The sequence below is a fragment of the Nomascus leucogenys genome, unplaced genomic scaffold (genome assembly GCF_006542625.1).
Source record: "Nomascus leucogenys isolate Asia unplaced genomic scaffold, Asia_NLE_v1 001002F_61240_qpd_obj, whole genome shotgun sequence".
NCBI classification, from domain to species: Eukaryota; Metazoa; Chordata; class Mammalia; order Primates; family Hylobatidae; genus Nomascus; species Nomascus leucogenys.
This window is the reverse complement of record NW_022097202.1, coordinates 18342-30647: the sequence shown is the minus strand read 5'-3', so window position 1 is coordinate 30647 and position 12306 is coordinate 18342.

Sequence of the window (12306 nt, the reverse complement as noted above, 5' to 3'; positions counted from 1 at the left end):
TGTCTTGAAATGTTGTAGTTATTACTTTTGATTGGGTAATATTTAGTATTCCTACTTTGAATAAGAGTAGTTTGCACAGCACACAGCTACTGTGTTATATTGTTTTGTTTTGTATCCTATTAGCAGTGAGGATTTTTTTTACCTTCAGGTGATCATATATTGCTCGTTAATGTCCTTTTCTTCCTGATTGAAGTACTCTCTAGCATTCCTTTAGGACAGACATGGTATTCATAAAATACTTCAGCTTTTGTTTGTCTGGAAAAGTCAGTATTTCTTCTTTTTATTTGAAGAACATTTTCACTGTATATGCTATTCTAAGGTAAAAGTTTTTTTTTCCCTTAGTACTTTAAATATTTATTGCTTCTCTCTCCTGGCCGGTAGGGTTTCCACTGTAAAGTCTGCTGCCAGAGGTGTTGGAGCTCACCGGTATGTTATTTGTTTCTTTTCTCTTTCTTCCTTTATAACTTTTCTTTATCTTTGACTTTTGGAAGATCTATTGAACGCTTTGAAGTAGTCTTTTTGGATTAAATCTGCTTAATGTCCTATAACATTTTTGTAGTTGGATATGGATCTTTCTCTAGGTTTGGAACGTTTTCTCTTATTATCCCTTTGAATAAATTTTTCTACCCCTGCCTCTTTCTCTACATCTTCTTTAAAACCAATAACACTTAGATCTGTATTTGTGAGGCTATTTTTCTAGATCCTGTAGGCATGATTTGTTGTTTTTATTCTTTTTCTTTTGTCTCTTCTATGTATTTTCAAATAGCCTGTCTTCCAGTTCAGTATTTCTTCTGCTTGATCCATTCTGCTATTAAATGGCTCTAACGCATTCTCCAGCAAGCCAATTGCATTTTTCAGCTCCAGAATTTCTGCTTAATTTGTTGTAACTATTTCAATCTGTTTGTTGAGTTTAGCTGATAAAGTTTGGAATTTCTTTAGTTATCTTAAATTTCTTTCAGTTTATTTTTTAATACAGCTATGTTGAATTCTCTGTCTGAAAGGTCACATATCTCTTTTTCTCCAGGATTTGTCCCTGGTGCCTTATTTAGTTCACTTGCTGACGTCATCTTTTCGTGGATGGTGTTGATGCTAGCAGATGTTCTTCAGTGTCTGGACATTAAAATCTTGGGCATGCAGCACCATATGAGAGGTTTAAAAAATAAAATTAAAAAAGAAAAGGTGAGTATTTATTGTAGTCTTCACTTTCTGGGCTTATTTGTACCTGTCTTTCTTGGGAAGACTTTTCACGTATTTGAAAAGACTTGGGTATTGTGACCTAAGCCATATCTGCTTCATGGGTACCTTGTACCCAATAATGCTGTAATTCTTCCAGACTCAGAGAAGTACCACCTTGACAGCCTTCAACAAGATCCAGGAGAATTTTCTGGAGTACTAGCCAGAGACTCTTGTTCTCTACCGTTATTTTCTCTCAAAGATACAGAGTTTTTCTCTCTGTTCTAAGCCACCTAAATCTGGGAGAAGAAAGACACAAGCACCCCTGGCCACCACCGCTATGACTGCCCTGAATCAGACCTGAAGCTAACACAGCACAGGGTCTTTCTCAAGTCCTGCTGCATGCACTTTCTGATGACTGCCTATGTTCATTCAAGGCCTTTGGTCTCTACAATTAGCAGGTCGCAAAGCCAGCCAGGCCTGTCTTCTTTCCTTTAGGGCAGTGAGTGCCCTCAGCCCCTGGTGGGTCCAGAAGTGCCATTCAGAAGTCATGGAGTAGAGTCAAAAATTTTAGAAGTCCACTTGACATTCAATTGCATTGCAGCTGATCTGGCACTCAAACCACAAGACATAGTTCTTCCTATTCCTACCTTCCTTTCCTAAAGGCAGAGTAGCCACCACCACCTCAGGCCACAATGAGTACTGCCAGGCTACCACCAATGTTCCCTTAAGGCCCAAAGCCTCTTGTCAGCTTGCGGTGAATGCTGCCTGGCCTGGGACTTGCCGTTTTCAGGGCAATGGGCTCCCTACTGGCCCTGGGCAGCTTCATAAATGCCAATCAAGAATCAAGTCCTAGAATCACGGATTCCAAAAGCTGGCTTGGTGCTCTACCCACCTCTGGCCTTGCTGGTACCTAAGAGGCAAGAGAAAGTCCCCTTTAATTTTCCCTCTACTTTTCCCAAGAAGAAGGAGATTTGCCTTTTAGCCACCACAGCTGGTAGTGTGCTGAGTTCATCTAAATCTAGCAACTCTATGAGGATCATCCAAGGCCCTTGATGTAGTACTGGGTATGGCTTCTGGTTATTCAGAGCCCAAAGGTTTTCAAGTTTGCAGGCAATAAATCCTGCTAGCACATGGTTCTTTTCTTCAAGGCAGCAGGTTTCCTTCTGGCCCAGGGTGTGTCTAGGAATGTCTAGGAGCCAGAGACTGGAAAGGAGGCTGCAGGATTCTGACCAGTGCACCATCTTGCTGTGGCTGAGCTGGTGCCCAGGATGAAAGACAAAGTACTCCCTATTCTTTTGCCTCCTCTCCTCAAGCAGAAGGATGGGGTACCTTTTGGAGCCATGAGCTGTGCAGTCTGGTGTTAGGGGAGTGATAATGCCAGAACTGCTTTGGCTGCCCCAGCTGGTGTCTCAGTATGCTGCATGCCCTCCCCACCCCAGTCCACTGTCCCTGGGCCCAGTTCAGCCCTAGACTTCACCTAAGAGTTGCAGTCCTGATGGCCTAGGCTGCCTTTCAAGTTTTCTTACACACACAGAGTGCGGGAGCCCTTAGTTGCCAGGTTTCCAAACACTCAAGTTCCAACCACTGGAATCTGATTCTCCTCTGGCTAGGGCTGGTTTAATTGATCCCTCTGTGGATGGGCATTAACTGCGTTTGGTCTGGTTTTCCTTTCTGCTCTAACAGGACAGCACTGAGTTCAGTGCCCCACAATTGCTGTGTTCTCCCTCCCGCAGAACGCAGAGTTGACCTCTGCACCATGCCATCACTGCTGGGGATGAGGAAACGGTGATTTCAGAACTGTTTTTTCTCTCTCTTCAGTGCCTCTTTCAGTGATATGAGGTTAAAACCAGGTACTCTGAGGACTTACCTGATTTTTGGTTCTTATGAATGTATTTTCTATGTGGATATTGATAGCTGTTCATCTGGTGTCCTTGGAGGAGGGACAATCAGTGGAGCCTTCTTCTGCCATCTTGCTTTACTCTCACACCCAAGAATCAGAATGCAGAACTTTTAATAAGAAAAGCTTTCAGAACTCAGGAAGGACAAGGAAGACATTCTGGTTCTCTATGCTTAACATTGGACTGTTTCTTCAACTTAGGTGCATAGCACTGACTAATCAGGGATTATCATAGATAATTTGACTTGGACTACGCAGTTCATTCAAATTTTTTATCTAGACAATTTAAGTACTGGCTGATTTGGCATGAAAATCTGGCAAATTATTTTCTTGGTATTCAACTGATTTTTATTCTGCTTGGGTTAGCAGTTTTAGAAACCAGTCAGTCTCTTCATTAAAGTTCTGGGAATTCTTACCCAGTTCAAGTAATAGAATTCTAAAGTTCTCAAAACCCTGTATTCAAGAGTGCTTCTCAGGCCTTCTCCATCCTTTCATGAACTTCCTTAAAGATACAATCTTCCCGGATTTTGCAAGATTGTAAAGTTGTCAGAAACTGCCTCAGAATTAAAGAATTTACTGTGGAAATGACTTTAAACTATCATAGTTAGACATAATTGGAAAGATAATTTTATTATTTACAGGCGTGAGCCACAATGCCCAGCCTCTAAAGTTAATTTAATAAAACTTTATAAATAAATTTATCAAATGTTGTCATCTTTTAATCCCAGATTTTTGTGAACCTATGCTTTGCATTTTCCCCCAACTTTCTATATTTATCTATTCTTCTCTAGCTTTTTTTACTTCCTCAATTTGACATCTTTAACTAACTTCAAACCAAAAAAAAATTAAAACACATTTTTATGTCTTTATAAGTTTTATCATCAAAAGCATATGTTCACAAGCCTGTAATCCCAGCACTTTGGTAGGCCGAGGCAGGCGCATCACTTGAGGTCAGGGGTTCGAGATCAGCCTGGCCAACATGGTGAAACTCCATCTCTACTAAAAATGTAAAAATTAGGTGGGTGTGGTTGCCAGCTGTAATCCCAGCTACTTGGGAGGCAGAGGCAGGTGAATCGCTTGAATCAGGGAGGCAGAGGTTGCAGTGAGCTGAGATCACACCACTACATGCCAGCCTTGGCAACAGAAAAAGACTCGTTCTCAAAAAAGAAAAAAAAAGCATATCTTGCTTTTTATACACTCTGTATGCAGAATTATTTCTCTCATATCTAGTAATTAAGTCTTAGGAACCCCAATTTTCAGTGAAAACCCTAAAAGTGATTTTCAACTGTCTTAGTATTTTTAGATAAAAACCATTTTATAACTTTTAAGAAATATGGTTCTTCAAATTACTGTTTATTAACAGAACTAAAGATATTTAGGTTTTCTATACCATATACAAGTAACATGTCATGGTATATAGACCTAAACTAATTTTTAATAGTTAATATTTCACTATTTTAGCTTACAAGTGACTCAAGATATTTTATGGTTATGTATTATTTAACGTGACTTTAAGATTTTAAATTACTGAACAGAATTTTGAAACTATGACACAGGTAGCATCCCTAATGTCTTCCCTCAGTAATTCTAAGTCCCAAGTAGCCACATGGCACTCAGGAAAACTATGAAGATCAAGGCCTGCCTGAATCTATTAGGACTAAAGACAGAGCTGTGAAGGCTGTAACCGGAGGATCCAGCCCCGCCTAAAATAGCCAGGAGGCAAAACAGGAAAAGCACAGAAAGAAGGGGCTGACTGCTTGATTCTGGCTTGTAGCTGCTGGTCTAGGCACTGAGGACGTGTCTCCATACTTCTTCATGGTCACCTATCAAGATCCATGAATCTAGAAACTCTCAACAAAAGACATAAGCTCACAGTTAAATCAAGCAAGTATCTAATTATTTTTAATGGATAATTGTAACGCCATTTCTATTTAACGATTTAAGAACGAGCTTTATTTACAAAATATTATCACATACATGTAACACATGTAGACATACAAACACACAGGAGCAGATCTTACAGCTTTCATAAAGGATTTAAGGGGGGTGGAGGCAAGATGGCCGAATAGGAACAGCTCCGGTCTACAGCTCCCAGCCTGAGTGACACAGATGACAGTGATTTCTGCATTTCCATTTGAGGTACCAAGTTCATCTCACTAGGGAGTGCCAAACAGTGGGTGCAGGACAGTCAGTGCAGTGCACTGTGCACAAGCTGAAGCAGGGCGAGGCATTGCCTTACTCAGGAAGTGCAAGGGATCAGGGAGTTCCCTTTCCTAGTCAAAGAAAACGGTAACAGACGGCACCTGGAAAATCGGGTCAGTCCCACCCTAATACTGCGGTTTTCCAACGGGCCTGGAAAATGGCACACCAGGAGATTGTGTCCTGCACCTGGTTCAGAGGGTCCTATGCCCACGGAATCTCACTGATTGCTAGCACAGCAGTCTGAGATCAAACTGCAAGGTGGCAGCGAGACTGGGGGAGGGGTACGTGCCATTGCCCAGGCTTGCTTAGGTAAACAAAGCAGCCAGGAATCTCAAACTGGGTGGAGCCCACCACAGCTCAAGGAGGCCTGCCTGCCTCTGTAGGCTCCATCTCTTGGGGCAGGGCACAGACAAACAAAAAGTCAGCAGGAACCTCTGCAGACTTAAATGTCCCTGTCTGACAGCTTTGAAGAGAGTAGTGGTTCTCCCAGCACGCACCTGGAGATCTGAGAACGGGCAGACTGCCTCCTAAAGTCGGTCCCTGACCCCCGAGCAGCCTAACTGGGAGGCATCCCCCAGTAGGGACAGACTGACACCTCACTCGGCCAGGTACTCCTCTGAGACAAAACTTCCAGAGGAACTATCAGAGAGCTGAATTTGCGGTCTCACAAAAATTCTGCTGTTCGGCAGCCACCACTGCTGACACCCAGCCAAAGAGGGTCTGGAGTGGACCTCTAGCAAACCCAACAGACCTGCAGGTGAGGGACCTGTGTGGTAGAAGGAAAACTAACAAACAGAAAGGACACCCACACCAAGAACCCATCTGTACATCACCATCATCAAAGACCAAAAGTAGATAAAACCACAAAGATGGGGAAAAAACAGAGCAGAAAAACTGGAAACTCTAAAAAGCAGAGCACCTCTCCTCCTCCAAAGGAATGCAGTTCCTCATCAGCAACAGAACAAAGCTGGATGGAGAATGACTTTGACGAGTTGCGAGAAGAAGGCTTCAGATGATCAAACTACTCTGAGCTATGGGAGAAAATTCAAAACAATAGCAAATAAGTTAAAAACTTGGAAAAAAAATTAGACGAATGGATAACTACAATAACCAATCAAGAGAAGGGCTTAAAGGAGCTGATGGAGCTGAAAGCCAAGTTTCGAGAACAACGTGAAGATTGTAGAAGCCTCCGTAGCCAATGCGATCAACTGGAAGAAACGGTATCAGCAATGGAAGATGAAATGAATGAAATGAAGAGAGAAGGGAAGTTTAGATAAAAAAGAATAAAAAGAAACAAACAAAGCATCCAAGAAATATGGGACTATGTGAAAAGACCAAACCTACATCTGATTGGTGTACATGAAAGTGACGGGGAGAATGGAACCAAGTTGGAAAACACTCTGCAAGATATTATCAGGGAGAACTTCCCCAATCTAGCAAGGCAGGCCAACATTCAGATTCAGGAAATACAGAGAACGCCACAAAGATACTCCTCGAGAAGAGCAACTCCAAGACACATAATTGTCAGATTCACCAAAGTTGAAATGAAGGAAAAAATGTTAAGGGTGGCCAGAGAGAAAGGTCAGGTTACCCACAAAGGGAAGCCCATCAGACTAACAGTTGATCTCTCAGCAGAAACTCTACAAGCCAGAAGAGAGTGGGGGCCGATATTCGACATTCTTAAAGAAAAGAATTTTCAACCCAGAATTTCCTATCCAGCCAAACTAAGCTTCATAAGTGAAGGAGAAATGAAATACTTTACAGAAAAGCAAACGCTGAGTGATTTTGTCACCACCAGGCCTGCCCTAAAAGAGCTCCTGAAGGAAGCACTACACATGGAAAGGAACAACCGGTACCAGCCACTGCAAAAACATGCCAAATTGTAAAGGCCATAGAGGCTAGGAAGAAACTATAGCAACTAACGAGCAAAATAACCAACTAACATCATAATGACAGGATCAAATTCACACATAACAATATTCACTTTAAATGTAAATGGGCTAAATGCTCCAATTAAAAGACACAGACTGGCAAACTGGATAAGGAGTCAAGACCCATCAGTGTGCTGTGTTCAGGAAACCCATCTCATGTGCAGAGACACACATAGACTCAAAATAAAGGGATGGAGGAAGATCTATCAAGCAAATGGAAAACAAAAAACGGCAGGGGTTGCAATCCTAGTCTCTGATAAAATAGACTTTAAACCAACAAAGATTAAAAGAGACAAAGAAGGCCATACATAATGGTAAAGGGATCAATTCAAAAAGAAGAGCTAACTGTTCTAAATATATATGCACCCAACACAGGAGCACCCAGATTCATAAAGCAAGTCCTGAGTGACCTACAAAGACTTAAACTCCCACACAATAATAGTGGGAGATTTTAACACCCCACTGTCAATATTAGACAGATCAAGGAGACAGAAAGTTAACAAGGACACCCAGGAATTGAACTCAGCTCTGCACAAAGTGGACCTAATAGACATTTACATAACTCTCCACCCCAAATCAAAAGAATATACATTTTTTTCAGCACCACACCACACCTATTCCAAAATTGACCACATAGTTGGAAGTAAAGCTCTCCTCAGCAAATGTAAAAGAACAGAAATTATAACAAACTGTCTCTCAGACCACAGTGCAATCCAACTAGAACTCAGGACTAAGAAACTCACTCAAAACCGCTCAACTACATGGAAACTGAACAACCTGCTCCTGAAGGACTACTGGGTACATAATGAAATGAAGGCAGAAATAAAGCCGTTCTTTGAAACCAATGAGAACAAAGACAAAACATACCACAATCTCTGGGACACATTCAAAGCAGTGTGTAGAGGGAAATTTATAGCACTAAATGCCCACAAGACAAAGCAGGAAAGATCCAAAACTGACACCCTAACATCACAATTAAAAGAACTAGAAAAGCAAGAGCAGCCAGGCGCGGTGGCTCACGCTTGCAATCCCAGCACTTTTGGAGGCCGAGGTGGGCGGATCATGAGGTCAGGAGATCCAGACCACGGTGAAACCCCGTCTCTACTAAAAATACAAAAAAAAATTAGGCAGGTGTGGTGGTGGGTGCCTGTAGTCCCAGCTCCTCAGAGAGGCTGAGGCAGGAGAATGGCATGAACCCAGGAGGCGGAGCTTGCAGTGAGCCGAGATTGTGCCACAGCACTCCAGCCTGGGCAACAGAGCGAGACACCATCTCAAAAAAAAAAAAAAAGAAAAGCAAGAGTAAACAGATTCAAAAGCTAGCAGAAGGCTAGAAATAACGAAAATCAAGGCAGAACTGAAGGAAATAGAGACACAAAAACCCTTCAAATAATTAATGAATCCAGGAGCTGGTTTTTTGAAAAGATCAACAAAATTGATGGACCGCTAGCAAGACTAATAAAGAAGAAAAGAGAGAAGAATCAAATAGATGCAATACAAAATGAAAAAGGTGATATCACCACCGATCCCACAGAAATACAATCTCCCATCAGAGAATACTACAAACACCTCTACACAAATAAACTAGAAAATCTAGAAGGCACAGATAAATTCCTCGACAAATACACCCTCCCAAGACTAAACCAGGAAGAAGTTGAATCTCTAAATAGACCAATAACAGGTTCTGAAATTGTGGCAATAATCAATAGCTTACCAACCAAAAAGAGTCCAGGACCTGATGGATTCACAGCCGAATTCTACCAGAGGTACAAGGAGGAACTGGTACCATTTCTTCTGAAACTATTCCAATCAATAGAAAAAGAGGGAATCCTCCCTAACACATTGTATGAGTCCAGCATGGTCCTCATACCAAAGCCTGGCAGAGAGACAACCAAAAAAAAGAATTTCAGACCAATATCCTTGATGAACATTGATGCAAAAATCCTCAATAAAATACTGGCTAACCGAATACTGCAGCATATCAAAAAGCTTATCCACCATGATCAACTGGGCTTCATCCCTGGGATGCAAGACTGGTTCAACATACGCAAATCAATAAATGTAATCCAGCATATAAACAGAACTAAAGACAAAAACCAAATGATTATCTCAATAGATGCAGAAAAGGCCTTTGACAAAATTCAACAATGCTTCATGCTAAAAACTCTCAATAAATCAGGTATCGATGGGATGTATCTCAAAATAATAAGAGCTATGTATGACAAACCCACAGCCAATATCATACTGAATGGGCAAAAACTGGAAGCATTCTCTTTGAAAGCTGGCACAAGACAGGGATGCCCTCTCTCACCACTCCTATTCAACATAGTGCTGGAAGTTCTGGCCAGAGCAATCAGGCAGGAGAAGGAAATAAAAGGTATTCAGTTAGAAAAAGAGGAAGTCAAATTGTCCCTGTTTGTAGATGACATGACTGTATGTCTAGAAAACCCCATTGTTTCAGCACAAAATCTTCTTAAGCTGATTAGCAACTTCAGCAAAGTCTCAGGATACAAAATCAATGTACAAAAATCACAAGCATTCTTGTACACCAATCACAGACAAACAGATAGCCAAATCATGAGTGAACTCCCATTCACAATTGCTTCAAAGAGAATAAAATACCTAGGAATCCAACTTACAAGGGATGTGAAGGACCTCTTCAAAGAGAACTACAAACCACTTCTCAATGAAATAAAAGAGGATACAAACAAATAGAGGAACATTCCATGTTCATGGGTTGGAAGAATCAATATCATGAAAATGGCCACACTGCCCAAGGTAATTTATAGATTCAATGCCATCCCCATCAAGCTACCAATGACTTTCTTCACAGAATTGGAAAAAACTACTTTAAAGTTCATATGGAACCAAAAAAGAGCCCGCATCGCCAAGTCAATCCTAAGCCAAAAGATCAAAGCTGGAGGCATCATGCTACCTGACTTCAAACTATACTACAAGGCTACAGTAACCAAAACAGCATGGTATTGGTATCACAACAGAGACATAGATCAATGCAACAGAATAGGGCCCTCAGAAATAATGCCACATAGCTACAACTATCTGATCTTCGAAAAACTGACAAAAACAAGAAATGGGGAAAGATTCCTTATTTAATATATGGTGCTGGGAAAGCTGGCTAGCCATATGTAGTAAGCTGAAACTGGATCCCTTCCTTACACCTTATACAAAAATTAATTCAAGATGGATTAAAGACTTACATGTTAGACCTAAAATCATAAAAACCCTAAAAGAAAACCTAGGCAATACCATTCAGGACATAGGCATGGGCAAGGACTTCATGTCTAAAACACCAAAAGCAATGGCAACAAAAGCCAAAATTGACAAATGAGATCTAATTAAACTAAAGAGCTTCTGCACAGCAAAAGAAACTACCATCAGAGTGAACAGGCAACCTATAAAATGGGAGAAAATTTTCACAACCTACTCATCTGACAAAGGGCTAATATCCAGAATCTACAATGAACTCAAACAAATTTACAAGAAAAAAACAAACAACCCCATCAAAAAGTGGGCAAAGGACATGAACAGACACTTCTCAAAAGAAGACATTTATGCAGCCAAAAAACACATGAAGAAATGCTCATCATCACTGGCCATCAGAGAAATGCAAATCAAAACCACAATGAGACAGCACCTCACACCACTTAGAATGGCCATCATTAAAAAGTCAGGAAACAACAGGTGCTGGAGAAGATGTGGAGAAATAGGAACGCTTTTACACTGTTGGTGGGACTGTAAACTAGTTCAACAATTGTGGAAGTCAGTGTGGTGATTCCTCAGGGATCTAGAACTAGAAATACCATTTGACCCAGCCATCCCATTACTGGGTATATACCCTAAGGATTATAAATCATACAGCTATAAAGACACATGCACACATATGTTTATTGCAGCACTAGTCACAATAGCAAAGACTTGGAACCAACCCAAGTGTCCCTCAATAATAGACTGGATTAAGAAAATGTGGCACATATACACCATGGAATACTATGTAGCCATAAAAATGGATGAGTTCATGTCGTTTGTAGGGACATGGATGAAGCTGGAAACCATCATTCTCAGCCAACTATCACGAGGACAAAAAAACAAACAGAAAAAAACACAAATAGATAAGGCAGAAACAAAAATCCCAGTCACCTGCAGCATCTGTCGGCTTTCAATTTGGCTCTCTTGTTTAAACAAAGAAAAATAATAAAATTAACCTTTGTAAAACATGCCATATATATTCAACTGCTACTAAATATAAAAAGCTTTAAAACCGTGTTCAATTTTGGTTATTACCACAAAGCTTATATTAAAATATGTATACTTTTAAATTTGGTTTCTATAAAAAATGGTTTCTAATCTTATAAAAGTGATTTCCTAATATTCAATAAATGTTGCCTAAGGGCTTGCTCAATCCCAATAGCAATTTTAATTATTCCGGAATTTAAAGGTGCTCTAAATTTCCATTTAACAGGGTGAGAATGCTGTATTATTACAAGTGATAAAAGTTAGAAGACATAGAGCTTATTCCGTTTCAGAGTTTACATCCTGATTATATTTTATATCCTCTTCTTGATTTCTTACAACTAGATACATATTCATTTGCTCAGCTGGAAAAAATTCTTAACATTATTTACTGATTTTAAGTATGAACTCTATCAGCTAGTTAACAGAAAATACGTAATTAAACATTGTCTTTATCAAGTAATGTAAAAAAAAAGGGTAAGAGTAACTTTGCAGCTGGGCACAGTGGCTCACACTTGTAATCCCAGCACTTTGGGGGGCTGAGGCGGGCGGATCACAAGGTCAGGAGATCGAGACCACGGCGAAACCCCGTCTCTATTAAAAATACAAAAAAAAAAAAAAAGAAAATTAGCCGGGTGTGGTGGCGGGCGCCTGTAGTCCCAGCTACTGGGAGAGGCTGAGGCAGGAGAATGGCGTGAACCCGGGAGGCGGAGCTTTCAGTGAGCCGAGATTGCGCCACTGCACTCCAGCCTGGGTGACAGAGTGAGACGCCGTCTCAAAAAATAAAAAACAAAAAACAAAAACAAACAAAAAAGAGCAACTTTGCAACACAGGACTTGAATGAGCGGCTGG